This window comes from Gossypium hirsutum, chromosome A03 (genome assembly GCF_007990345.1).
Source record: "Gossypium hirsutum isolate 1008001.06 chromosome A03, Gossypium_hirsutum_v2.1, whole genome shotgun sequence".
Lineage (NCBI taxonomy): Eukaryota > Viridiplantae > Streptophyta > Magnoliopsida > Malvales > Malvaceae > Gossypium > Gossypium hirsutum.
The window spans coordinates 12,539,572-12,554,617 of record NC_053426.1 but is presented as its reverse complement, the minus strand read 5'-3'; positions in this window follow the sequence as shown (position 1 = coordinate 12,554,617).

Below are 15,046 nucleotides of genomic sequence, written 5' to 3'. Positions count from 1 at the left end.
TTTCCTTTCATTCAAACGGGATTTCTTCCCATTTGAATGAAACGGGATTTCTTCCCATTTTATCAAATATATCAATGTTTCATAAATTTCCATATAATGAACATTCAAATCATATTCATATCAAAAACATGCATTTCAAGCATTTAAGAATATAATTCAATTTACACGAACTTACCTTGATACTTGTTTGTAAACAGTAAAAATCTATTAATCCCGAACTTTTTCCTTTCCTCGATCTAGCTTCGTATTTGAATCTTCTGGATCTAAATAAATAAATTTAATTATCAATTTAATACATTTCATGTTCATATGCAACATTCTCTATAATCCAACTATTATTTATAGTTCATTCAAAGTTGTCTACTTGAGTCATAGTCACTAAATTATTTATAACTTGAGCTACGGAACTCCAAATTAAGATCCGTTAATTTTTTCTGAAACTAGACTCATATATATTTTTACCATAAAATTTTCAGAATTTTTGGTTTAGCCAATCATACAGTTTATTCTTCAAAGTCACCCCTGTTCTGTTGTCTAACAGTTCTGACCCTTCTTCACTAAAAATAAATTATCTCTTTATACAGAATTCAAATGATGTTCTTGTTTGTTTCTATTAAAAATAGACTCATTCAGAATTCTATACATATAAATTTAAGTCCCTAATTATTTGTATTCAATTTTTTATAATTTTTCAAAGTCAGAACAGGGGAACCCGAATTCATTCTGACCTTGTCTCACAAAATTCATTATATCTAAAAATTTACAAATCCATTGCTTACAATATTTCTTCTATGAGAAACTAGACTCAATAAGCTTTAATTCCATATTTTGTTTATCTTCTAATTCGATTCCTACAATTTTTGGTGATTTTTCAAAGTTAGTCTACTGCTGCTGTCCAAACTGTTTTAGTGCAAGCTGTTTATTACCATTTTTCCCCTAAGCTTTTAATAAATGATAATTTCGTCCCTACTCAATTAGCCTCTCAATTGAGCTGATTTTTCTCAATTAACATTTTATTCTATCACCTTAAACTAGTTTACAACCTTTAGGAATCAGAATTTCAGCAATAGACTTTAATTCCAAACATTTTCACAATTAGGTACCAAAAATCAATTTCCATTGAAATTGCCTAATAAAATCATCTCATAAACAAATTAAAGCTTTAATTTCATTCTATTTCATCATAAACTTACAGCACTCAACCATGGTGACTTGAAATTTCATCCATGAAATCAAAAACTAATGAATTTAATAGTAAGATCTAGTTGTAAAAGTCTTAGAAACATAAAAATTACAAGAAAAAGGCAAGGATTAACTCATTTGGTGCAAAAATTATGAAATACCAGCTTAGAGAACCCTCCTATGGCGTTTTTAGCTGCTGGAATTGAAGAGAAATGAAGAAAAATCTAGATATTTCCTATTTAGTCCTCGTTTTATTTAGTTAATTTTGCAATATTCCAATTTTACCCTTAATTTATCAATTTTTCTGCTGATTTCATACCCTTGCCGTCCAGCCCAAATAACTTTTGGGTCTAATTGCCTTTTATATCCTTTCTCATTAGACTAATAAGCTATTTAATCACTCTAGCAACTTTTACAACTATTACAATTCAGTCCTTTTCATTTAATTGACTACCCAAACATTAAAATTTCCTAACGAAATTTTAATACCACATTAATAACATTTCATAAATATTTATAAAATTATTTTCGACTCGGTTTTACGAGATAGAGGTCCCAATACCTTATTTTACCCAATTTCTTCAATAATTTCTTTTTCTAACTAATCACTAAATCGATAAAATTTTCCTATCAATATTTTCATACGATTTTCCTATCATATAAAATTTCAAGCAAAAATATTGAAATAAATTTCTCTTTAAATCGGATCTATGGTTACGAAACCATTGTTCCGATAACCTTGAATTTAGGCCATTACAACTCTCCCCCTTTTAAGGATTTTCGTCCTCGAAAATCTTACTAGTAAAGAGGTTTGGGTATTGTTTCCTCATTGCCTCCTCCGGTTCCCATGTTGCTTCCTCAATCCCGTGCTTTTGCCACAATACTTTCACCAAATTTATCTTTTTATTTCTAAGCTCTTTTGTCTCCCGTGCCAATATCTTGACCGGTTCTTCACTGTAAGTCATATCCGGTTGAATCTCTACTTCTGTCGGAGAAATAACATGTGAAGGATCTGATCGATATCGTCGTAACATAGATACATGAAAAACATTATGGATTCTATCAAGTTCCGGTGGTAATGCCAATCGATAAGCGACCGGTCCAATTCTTTCTATGATTTCATAGGGCCCGATAAATCTTGGACTCAATTTACCCTTTCGACCGAATCGAAGAACTTTCTTCCAAGGAGACACTTTCAGAAATACCTTGTCACCGACTTGAAATTTAATCTCTTTTCGCTTAAGGTCGGCATATGATTTTTGACGATCGGAAGCTGCTTTTAGACTATCTCGAATAACCTTTACTTTTTCTTCTGTTTCCCGGATCAAATCAACCCCATGTATCTTCCTTTCACTGAGCTCTGTCCAATATAACGGTGTTCTACATTTTCTACCATACAAAGCTTCATACGGAGCCATTTTAATACTAGACTGATAACTGTTATTGTAAGCAAATTCAATCAAAGGTAGATACCTCTCCCAATTACCTTCAAACTCTAGTATACAACATCGGAGCATATCTTCCAATACTTGAATTACACGCTCAGATTGACCATCTTTCTGAGGATGAAATGCAGTGCTGAAATACAACTGAGTACCCAAGCTTCTTGCAATTTGTCCCAGAAACGAGACGTAAATCGGGGATCTCTATCTGATATAATGGAGACAGGCACTCCATGTAACCTGACAATCTCAGATATGTACAGTTCAGCTAGTTATCTAAAGAATAATCTATACGTACCGGAATAAAGTGAGCTGACTTTGTCAATCGGTCTACAATCACCCAAATAGCATCTTTTTTCCTCGGAGACAAAGGTAGCCCCGATACAAAATCCATAGTGATTCTTTCCCATTTCCATTCCGGTATAGTAATTGGCTGAAGTAACCCCGAAGGTACCTGATGTTCAGCTTTAACTTATTGACATATTAAACACCTTGATACAAACTCAGAGATATCACGTTTCATTCCCGACCACCAGTACATCTTTTTCAGATCATTATACATTTTATTACTCCCCGGATGTACAGACATAGTATTACTGTGGGCCTCGCGTAGAATCTTCTGTATGAGCTCTGAATTCTGAGGTACACATACCCTACCTCTGAATAATAAACAATCATCAGAACCAATCTGAAATTTAGAATCATTACCTGACTCACACTGTGCCCGTTTAACCTGTAACTTCTCATCATTCTTTAGAGCTTCACATATTTGCTGTAAAAATGTCGGTTTAGCTCTCAATTCAGCTAGGATTGAACCATCATCAGTCAATGATAACCGGGTATTCATAGCTCGTAAAGCAAACAGAGATTTTCGGCTCAAAGCATCAGCTACAACATTAGCCTTACCCGGATGGTAATCAATAATCAAATCATAGTCTTTTATCAGTTCAAGCCACCTGCGCTGTCTCAAATTCAAATCTTTCTGTGTCATCAAATATTTCAAGCTTTTATGATCAGTATAAATATGACATTTCTCACCGTACAAGTAATGCCGCCATATCTTCAGCGCAAATACAATAGCAGCTAATTCAAGATCATGTACTGGGTAATTTCTTTCATGTGGTTTAAGTTGTCTTGAAGCATAGGCTATTACTTTACCTTCTTGCATCAAAACACAACCTAAACCATTTAATGAGGCATCACTGTAAATAACAAATTCCTTACCCGGTTCAGGCTGCACTAATATAGGTGCTTTCGTTAATAGGTCTTTCAATCGGTTGAAACTTTGTTGACATTCATCAGTCCACTCGAACTTTACATCTTTCTGCAATAATCGAGTCATTGGAGAAGCTATCATAGAGAATCCCTGTACAAATCTCCGATAATAACCAGCTAAACCCAAGAAACTTCTAACTTCAGATACATTCTTCGGTGGACTCCAATTGACAATAGCTGAGATTTTACTTGGATCTACCTTGATGCCTTCGGCAGATACAATGTGTCCAAGAAAACTCACTTCTCGAAGCCAAAATTCACATTTACTGAATTTAGCATACAACTGCTTCTCTCGTAGAATTTGCAACACAATTCTCAAATGTTCTGCATGTTCTTCTTCATCCCGAGAATAAACCAAAATATCATCAATGAATACTACTACAAATCTGTCTAAGTACGGCCTAAATATCTGGTTCATCAAATCCATGAATACTGCAGGTGCATTAGTTAGCCCAAACGGCATAACTAGAAACTCATAATGCCCGTACCTGGTTCTAAAGGCTGTTTTTGGCACATCTGACTCCTTTACCCGTAACTGATAATAACCTGATCGAAGATCAATCTTTGAAAACATAGTAGCACCTTTCAGCTGATCAAATAAATCATCAATCCGGGGTAACGGGTACTTATTCTTTATGGTTACTTTATTAAGCTGCCGGTAGTCGATACACAATCTCAAAGACCCATCTTTCTTTTTCACAAACAGAACCGGCACACCCCAAGGTGAATGACTCGGTCGAACAAAACCCCTGTCAACAAGCTCTTGCAATTGTGTCTTTAACTCTTTTAATTCTATAGGAGCCATCCGGTACGGAGCTATGGAGATCGGAGTAGTTCCCGGAATCAAATCTATAGAAAATTCCACTTCTCTTTCTGGTGGCAATCTTGGTAATTCTTCTGGAAACACATCAGAAAATTCACATACCACTGGAATTGCCTGTATCTTTGACTCAGATACCTTGGTGTCGAGTACATAAGCCAAGTAAGCATCATACCCCTTTTTGACATACCTCTGTGCTGCCATTACTGAAATCATATCAGATAACCCCTCTGTTTGATCAGATTTAACCCGGAGCAACTCACCATTCTAACATTTTAACACAATATATTTTTGTTTACAATTTACTACCGCATCATGCTGGGTTAACCAATCCATACCCAATATCACGTCAAATTCATCAAATGGCAGTAACATCAAATCAGCCGGGAAACAATAACCTCTTACCATCAGTGGATAATTTTTACAAATTTTATCCACTAACACAGACTGGCCCAGGGGGTTCGAGACTTTAACCACAAATTCAGTAAGTTCAACAGATAAATTTTTAACAATTGCAAGTTTAACACATATATATATATGAATGCGTAGAACCAGGATCAATCAATGCAGTAATATCAGTATCAAGTAAAGAAAATGTACCAGTAATAACATCGGGTGCTAAAGCATCTTCTCTGGCACGAATGGCATATGTCCTAGCAGGTGCTCGTACCTCAGGCCTACCTATAGTATCTTTTGTAACTCCTCGACTACCACTGACATTACCGGATGGTTGAGGTGGTCTGCCCCTCGAAACTAGATTACTCGGCTTCGATATATGTTCAACTTTTTTTCAACCCTTTCTGGACAATCTCTGAGGAAATGGTCAAAAGAACCACATCGGTAACAAGCCCCACTCTTAAATCGGTATTCACCAAAATGAGCTTTATTACAGTACTGCATCTCGGTTTAGGAGTGCCAACACTGCCAACACTGGTCACTGATGGACTAGAAGGCCTTGGATTAGTGCGTTGAGAACCTCGTTCTTTGCCCGAATACCCAATGGCTGAAGTAGAACGATCCTGATATTTCTTCAATTTCTTTGAAGCAGAAAACTGGGATTTTCCCATCGGTCTTTTACTAAAAATTTGAGCTTCCCTCTCAGCCTGTTTCTTTTCTTTGCTCAATTCTTCTGCTTTATAAGCTCTCTCTGCCAATGTAGCAAACTCTCGAATTTCAAGAATTCCGATCAGTAATTTAATGTCTTCATTCAACCCTTCTTCGAATCGTTTACACATTTCAACTTCTGACTGTACCCATTCTCGAGCATATTTACTCAATCGAACAAATTCTCTTTCATATTCAGATACTGATCTATTGCCCTGTTTTAGCTCAAGAAATTCTTTTCTTTTCTGGTCAAGGAACCTCTGGCTGATATTTTTTTTTCTGAACTCGGTCTGAAAGAATTCCCATGTAATTTCTTCTTTCGGAACAACTGAAGCTTTAATATTCCACCAATGGTAAGCTGTATCTTTTAGCAGTGAGACGGCACATTTCAGACATTCTTCTGGTGTACAAGATAATTCTTCCAGAACTCGAGTAGTATTTTCTAACCAGAATTCAGCCCGTTCGGAATCATCATCAACTGCTGCTCGAAATTCTTTGGCCCCATATTTTCGAATTTTATCTACTGGTGCTTTCCCTTTTCTGACAGATTCAGTACCTGTACCTTGTGGGATCTCGGGAACCGGTGAAGGAGCAGGAGGGGGAGCTTGAACTTGCTGCACTACAGGGTTAGTTCTTAAGTATTGATTAAACCATTCATTCATCATTTGAAAGAAGGCTGTTTTTGCCTCCTCCCCTCGACCCTCTGTTTCGGGCCTTTTACTGCTAGTTTTTTTCTCTTTGTACTGAAGCCAGAGCATGACTCCCAGCTTCCTCAGATTGAGCTCGGTCGGATGACATTACTATAAGAAAAACACATTTTAAATGGTCAGGAGATATCACACTATCAATAATAATTTAAATGGCATGTATAGCTAATCCCGTATTTGCTACATCGGTCCTAGAACAGGCTAAACCGTAGCTCTGATACCAATAAATGTAATACCCCTACCCGTATTCATTGCCGAAATAGGGTACGAGGCATTACCGGAGTTTACGAATTAATTTATTTTTTTCAATTCAACATATTTTCATGATAGATTCATTCATTTATATAAGATAACGTCATCATATATCTATAACCAGGTTTGTTAACCATACTAATGGCTATACATTCATTTCACGTTAACATTTACTTTGTTAGCTTATACATGCCATTGATTTCCAAAATAAAGTTTCTTTATATACCGAAATCCTGAGGTTGACAGTGTGATGTGTCTCCGACCAAATCCGACCTCAGAGCTCTTAACACTACAAAACAGGGAAAAAGGAAACGGGGTAAGCACTTTGTGTAATACCCCTACCCGTATTCATTGCCGGAATAGGGTACGAGGCATTACCGGAGTTTACGAATTAATTTTTTTTTCAATTCAACATATTTTCATGATAGATTCATGCATTTATATAAGATAACGTCATCACATATCTATAACCAGGTTTGTTAACCATACTAATGGCTAACTTTACATTCATTTCACGTTAACATTTACTTTGTTAGCTTATACATGCCATTGATTTCCAAAATAAAGTTTCTTTATATACCGAAATCCTGAGGTTGACAGTGTGATGTGTCTCCGACCAAATCCGACATCTGAGCTCTTAACACTACAAAACAGGGAAAAGGGAAACGGGGTAAGCACTTTGTGCTTAGTAAGCTCATGTAACAAGAATTATACTTACCTAATATTTTCAATACAATATAATAAACATTCATATATCCAGTCAATGCATTATTACCCTAACATGCACAAACTCAACATTCAAGTTAGTACAACAATTTCCATGTATCAATAATATATATACCATGATTGATGAGCTCGTCAATACCATGATTTCTATTTTCTTGTTATTTTTCCATATTTATCCCGTTGAATTTATCAGAATTTCGATGGATTTTCAGAGGTACACATTTATTGTACAATTCCGAGTCCGGCAATTCATATTCATGTGCGCACATATCCATTTCAGAGAGCACACTCCCGCGAACCTCAACCTTGCAGGGGGATTACCAGTCCAGGCTAAATCCCCTGCAATATAAACTCATAGAGTATTGTCGGGATTGCCAGTCCAGGCCAAATCCCCTGCAACGACGATTACTCTAATGAGCTTGGATCTGAATTACCAGTCCAGGCTAAATTCAGACCCTAATTCGAATTACCCGTCCGGGCTAAATCCATTTTACACATATTCTTCGGGAGGGCTATATCAGGATAGGATCACCCGTCCGGGCTAGATCCTTTTTATCGTCAATTCCTTTTCAAAGATCCATCGAATTTTCTTTTCATTCAACCGGGATTTCTTCCCATTTTATCAAATATATCAATGTTTCATAAATTTTCATACAATGAACATTCAAATCATATTCATATCAAAAACATGCATTTCAAGCATTTAAGAATATAATTCAAGTTACATGAACTTACCTTGATACTTGTTTTTAAACAATAAAAATCTACTAATCTCGAACTTTTTCCTTTCCTCGATCTAGCTTCGTATTTGAATCGTCCAGATCTAAATAAATAAATTTAATTGTCAATTTAATACATTTCATGTTCATATGCAACATTCTCTTTAATTCAACTATTATTTATAGTTCATTCAAAGCTGTCTACTTGAGTCATAGTCACTAAATTATTTATAACTTGAGCTACGAAACTCCAAATTAAGATCAGTTAATTTTTCCTGAAACTAGACTCATATATATTTTTACCATAAAATTTTCAGAATTTTTGGTTTAGCCAATCAGTACAGTTTATTCTTCAAAGTCACCCCTGTTCTGTTGTCTAATAGTTCTGACCCTTCTTCACTAAAAATAAATTATCTCTTTATACAGAATTCAAATGATGTTCTTGTTTATTTCTATTAAAAATATACTCATTCAGAATTCTAGAAATATAAATTTAAGTCCCTAATTATTTTTATTCAATTTTTTATAATTTTTCAAAGTCAGAACAGGGGAACCCGAATTCATTCTGACCTTGTCTCACAAAATTCATTATATCTAAAAATTTACAAATTCATTGCTTACAATATTTCTTCTATGAGAAACTAGACTCAATAAGATTTAATTCCATATTTTCTTCATCTTCTAATTAGATTCCTACAATTTTTGGTGATTTTTCAAAGTTAGTATACTGCTGCTGTCCAAACTGTTTTTGTTCAAGCTGTTTATTACCATTTTTTCCCCTAAGCTTTTAATAAATGATAATTTCGTCCCTACTCAATTAGCCTCTCAATTGACCTGATTTTTCTCAATTGACATTTTATTCTATCACCTTAAACTAGTTTACAACCTTTAGGAATCAGAACTTCAGCAATAGACTTTAATTCCAAGCATTTTCACAATTAGGTCCCAAAAATCAATTTCCATTGAAATTGCCTAATAAAATCATCTCATAAACAAATTAAAGCTTTAATTTCATTCTATTTCATCATAAACTTACAGCACTCAACCATGGTAACTTTAAATTTCATCCATGAAATCAAAAACTAATGAATTTAATAGTAGGATCTAGTTGTAAAAGTCTTAGAAACACAAAAATTACAAGAAAAAGGCAAGTATTAACTCACTTGGTGCAAAAATTATGAAATACCAGCTTAGAGAACCCTCCTATGGCGTTTTTAGCTGCTGGAATTGAAGAGAAATGAAGAGACATCTAGATATTTCCTATTTAGTCCTAGTTTTATTTAGTTAATTTTGCAATATTCCAATTTTACCCATAATTTATCAATTTTTCTGCTGATTTCATACCCTTACCGTCCAGCCCAAATAACTTTTGGGTCTAATTGCCTTTTATATCCTTTCTCATTAGACTAATAAGCTATTTAATTACTCTAGTAACTTTTACACCTATTACAATTTAGTCCTTTTCATTTAATGGACTACCCAAACATTAAAATTTCCTAACGAAATTTTAATACCACATTAATAACATTTCATAAATATTTATAAAATTATTTTCGACTCGGTTTTACGAGATAGAGGTCCCGATACCTTATTTTACCCAATTTCTTCAATAATTTCTTTTTCTAACTAATCACTAAATCGATAAAATTTTCCTATCAATATTTTCATACGATTTTCCTATCATATAAATTTTCAAGCAAAAATATTGAAATAAATTTCTCTTTAAATCGGATTTGTGGTTACAAAACCATTGTTCCGATAACATTGAATTTACGCCATTACACTTTGTGCTTAGTAAGCTCATGTAACAAGAATTATACTTACCTAATATTTTCAATACAATATAATAAACATTCATATATCCATTCAATGCATTATTACCCTAACATGCACAAACTCAACATTTAAGTTAGTACAATAATTTCCATGTATCAATAATATATATACCATGATTGATGAGCTCGTCAATACCATGATTTCCATTTCCTTGTTATTTTTCATATTTATCCCGTTGAATTTATCGAAATTTCGATGGATTTTCAGAGGTACACTTTTAGTGTACAATTCCGGGTCCGTCAATTCATATTCATCTGCGCACATTTTCATTTCAGAGAGCACACTCCCGCGGACCTCAACCTTGCAGCGGGATTACCAGTCCAGGCTAAATCCCCTGCAATATAAACTCATAGAGTATTGTCGGGATTACCAGTCCAGGCTAAATCCCCTGCAACGACAATTACTCTAATGAGCTTAGATCTAAATTACCAGTCCAGGCTAAATTCAGACCCTAATTCGGATTACCCGTCCGGGCTAAATCCATTTTACACATATTCTTCCGGAGGGCTATATCAGGATAGGATCACCCGTCCGGGCTAGATCCTTTTTACCGTCAATTCCTTTTCAGAGATCCATCGAATTTTCCTTTCATTCAAACGAGATTTCTTCCCATTTGAATGAAACGGGATTTCTTCCCATTTTATCAAATATATCAATGTTTCATAAATTTCCATATAATGAACATTCAAATCATTTTCATATCAAAAACATGCATTTCAAGCATTTAAGAATATAATTCAAGTTACACGAACTTACCTTGATACTTGTTTGTAAACAGTAAAAATCTATTAATCCCGAACTTTTTCCTTTCCTCGATCTAGCTTCGTATTTGAATCTTCTGGATCTAAATAAATAAATTTAATTATCAATTTAATACATTTCATGTTCATATGCAACATTCTCTATAATTCAACTATTATTTATAGTTCATTCAAAGCTGTCTACTTGAGTCATAGTCACTAAATTATTTATAAATTGAGCTACGGAACTCCAAATTAAGATCCGTTAATTTTTTCTGAAACTAGACTCATATACATTGTTACCATAAAATTTTCAGAATTTTTGGTTTAGCCAATCATACAGTTTATTCTTCAAAGTCACCCCTATTCTGTTGTCTAACAGTTCTGACCCTTCTTCACTAAAAATAAATTATCTCTTTTTACAGAATTCAAATGATGTTCTTGTTTATTTCTATTAAAAATAGACTCATTCAGAATTCTATACATATAAATTTAAGTCCCTAATTATTTGTATTCAATTTTTTATAATTTTTCAAAGTCAGAACAGGGGAACCCGAATTCATTCTGACCTTGTCTCACAAAATTCATTATATCTAAAAATTTACAAATCCATTGCTTACAATATTTCTTCTATGAGAAACTAGACTCAATAAGCCTTAATTCCATATTTTGTTCATCTTCTAATTCGATTCGTACAATTTTTGGTGATTTTTCAAAGTTAGTCTACTGCTGCTGTCCAAACTGTTTTAGTGCAAGCTGTTTATTACCATTTTTCCCCTAAGCTTTTAATAAATGATAATTTCGTCCCTACTCAATTAGCCTCTCAATTGAGCTGATTTTTCTCAATTAACATTTTATTCTATCACCTTAAACTAGTTTACAACCTTTAGGAATCAGAATTTCAGCAATAGACTTTAATTCCAAACATTTTCACAATTAGGTCCCAAAAATCAATTTCCATTGAAATTGCCTAATAAAATCATCTCATAAACAAATCAAAGCTTTAATTTCATTCTATTTCATCATAAACTTACAGAACTCAACCATGGTGACTTGAAATTTCATCCATGAAATCAAAAACTAATGAATTTAATAGTAGGATCTAGTTGTAAAAGTCTTAGAAACACAAAAATTACAAGAAAAAGGCAAGGATTAACTCACTTGGTGCAAAAATTATGAAATACCAGCTTAGAGAACCCTCCTATTGCGTTTTTAGCTGCTGGAATTGAAGAGAAATGAAGAAAAATCTAGATATTTCCTATTTAGTCCTAGTTTTATTTAGTTAATTTTGCAATATTCCAATTTTACCCTTAATTTATCAATTTTTCTGCTGATTTCATACCCTTGCCGTCCAGCCCAAATAAATTTTGGGTCTAATTGCCTTTTATATCCTTTCTCATTAGACTAATAAGCTATTTAATCACTCTAGCAACTTTTACACCTATTACAATTCAGTCCTTTTCATTTAATTGACTACCCAAACATTAAAATTTCCTAACGAAATTTTAATACCACATTAATAACATTTCATAAATATTTATAAAATTATTTTCGACTCGGTTTTACGAGATAGAGGTCCCGATACCTTATTTTACCCAATTTCTTCAATAATTTCTTTTTCTAACTAATCACTAAATCAATAAAATTTTCCTATCAATATTTTCATACAATTTTCCTATCATATAAATTTTCAAGCAAAAATATTGAAATAAATTTCTCTTTAAATCGGATCTATGGTTACGAAACCATTGTTCCGATAACCTTGAATTTAGGCCATTACAGCGTTTTTACTCTGACATGAATAGATAAATTTCAAAATTTTCGGCATATATCAACAAATTAGCCTAATTAAATGGGTAAAGAAATTCTGCAGCTAACAGAAAAAAAAAGGTCGACAAATGTACGTACCTCTTACAAAACAAACACAAAATTTCACCTCTGTTAACTTCCTCCTCACTTCTTATTGTGTTTGCGTGAATCGATATGACAATTGAAAGCTCCCACTCTTTCTAATTTACACAACAATTCCTGTAATATTATAAAATCATTAAAAAAGTTGATAAAGAAAACTGATAACAATGGAATAAAAATCCCAGAAAGTGTGAGGACGAAGAAGAGAAAATTTTGAAAAAAGAAAGGATATTTGGGAAGGAACAAAACTGAGAAGCAAAATCCCGAGAAACAAACAGAAAACAGTGAGATTCAAATATTAATTTATATATAAAATAAACATAAAAAATAAAGAAAATACACTAACTCACCTATCAGCTCTCCAATGAAACAAAGATGAACAAACCAAAGAACACCATCGAAAGTTAACATTATATAACCCCTCCCCCCAAAAAGAGTTTAAAATCAATACAAATACAGAAACCTTTCTTTATAGTAGCATTACATTGAACAACTTCAAACTTCTTTTTCTGTGATAAAAAAAACGTATATATGAAACAATAAATGGAAACACAATAAAAAGGAAAGCATTACTAAGATTTCCGACTTACCTTAAACGGAAATTCATTAGCCATTGTTGATCTTTATCCACTGCTACATTCGCCATCACTCGAAGAAAAAAAACACAAAACCCCTAACTTTAGGCTTTTCTTCGTTTCCCGCTCTTTGAAACAAAGAGATGAAAAGAAGACAGGAAAAAACACTGACTCAGGTACGAATAGTGGCAAATTTGAAAACTCTTTCCATGTTTGATGCTCTCCTGCAGAGATATTTTAGGGTTTGGGTTTTTCATTTTTTTTTAAATTGAAAAAACAATTATATTTTGTTTGCTATCCCCGGGTCTAGCCCATATTTCAAGAATATAAATACTCTTCTTGGGCTACAGTCCAATAGTGTCCAACCTATTTGGGCCTATATTCGGTTGCAATTTAAGTTTGATCCAATTATACATTAATATTGATTTAATGTGTAATTGTATACATGAATTTTAATTTGGTGCAATTTAAGTTTAATTCGTTGCCTTCTATTCAACCAATTATGGTAAGTTGTTGATGCGGCAACGTAAAAATTGACATTTGGCATGCATTTTTCATATCCTAAAACATAAAATGAAAATTACACAATACAACTATTATTAATTTCTTGATAATTTTTTCGTATTATTACCGATTTAACTAATTAATTTTGGAAAAAATAATTTTTAATGTGAATTAAAAATACATATTAATTCCTAACTTGAATAAATTTTAGCAAGAGTTTATTTTTAACTTGAATTAAAATTAGTCGGATTGAATTAATTTTCACAATAACTAATATGGAAACACAACAAATATGTTCTTAAATTTAATTATGTTATTCATTTTATAGAAGGGAAAATATCAAATTTGGCAAGAATTAATTATTGAATAACCTATGTTATTAAATATTGCCAAATTTTTAATGTTAATTAATTTTTTATTTACATTAAGAATTAATTTTGACATGTTTTATACTGATAATTTGATTTTATTTTATTTTTGTAAATTATAAGAAGGACAAAATCCTAGCAACTAACAATTTGATTTAACTGGTGTTTTTAACCTTGCTTCCCCAAGGACCATGTTTTTAGTAACAATGTCAACATTAAAAAATGCTAATACAATTACATATAAAATTTTAATAAATATAAATTAAAAATTTAAATTCAATTACATATATAGGATATTAAATATTAAATTAAAAATAATATAAATATATATATTAAATTGGGTTTAGGTTAAGCCTTTTATTAATATGGGCATACTTAGATAAAATTTTAGGCTCATATATTGAATGAAGTGAGACTTGAATAAAAATAAAATATATTAATATCATGCTTAAAGCACAATCATGTTTAAGTTAAACAATTATGTTTTTTTATTAATATATATTCAATGACTTTAAAAATTAGGGGTTTTAGTGTCGGGCATGAGAAAAAGAAAACATTTCAAAAAGAAAACGACCCCGTTTAAGTTAAATTTCCAATTAAATTTATAAATACTTAACGCAAATTTATTTAAACCTAATGATATTGTTTTAATTTTTTTTATAAATATATTCATGTTATTTTCATTTTATATTTTTTAATTTTTTAAATATAAACAAGTTAAATATTTTTAATTATTATTATTTTTCTAAACTCCAAACCCTTAACCCTTAACCCCAAACCCTTACACATTAAACTCCAACCCTAACCCCTAAACCCTAAATTATAATCCCTAAACCCATAATTCATCATAAACCTTCAAATACTAGTTAACTCCTAAACCTTAAA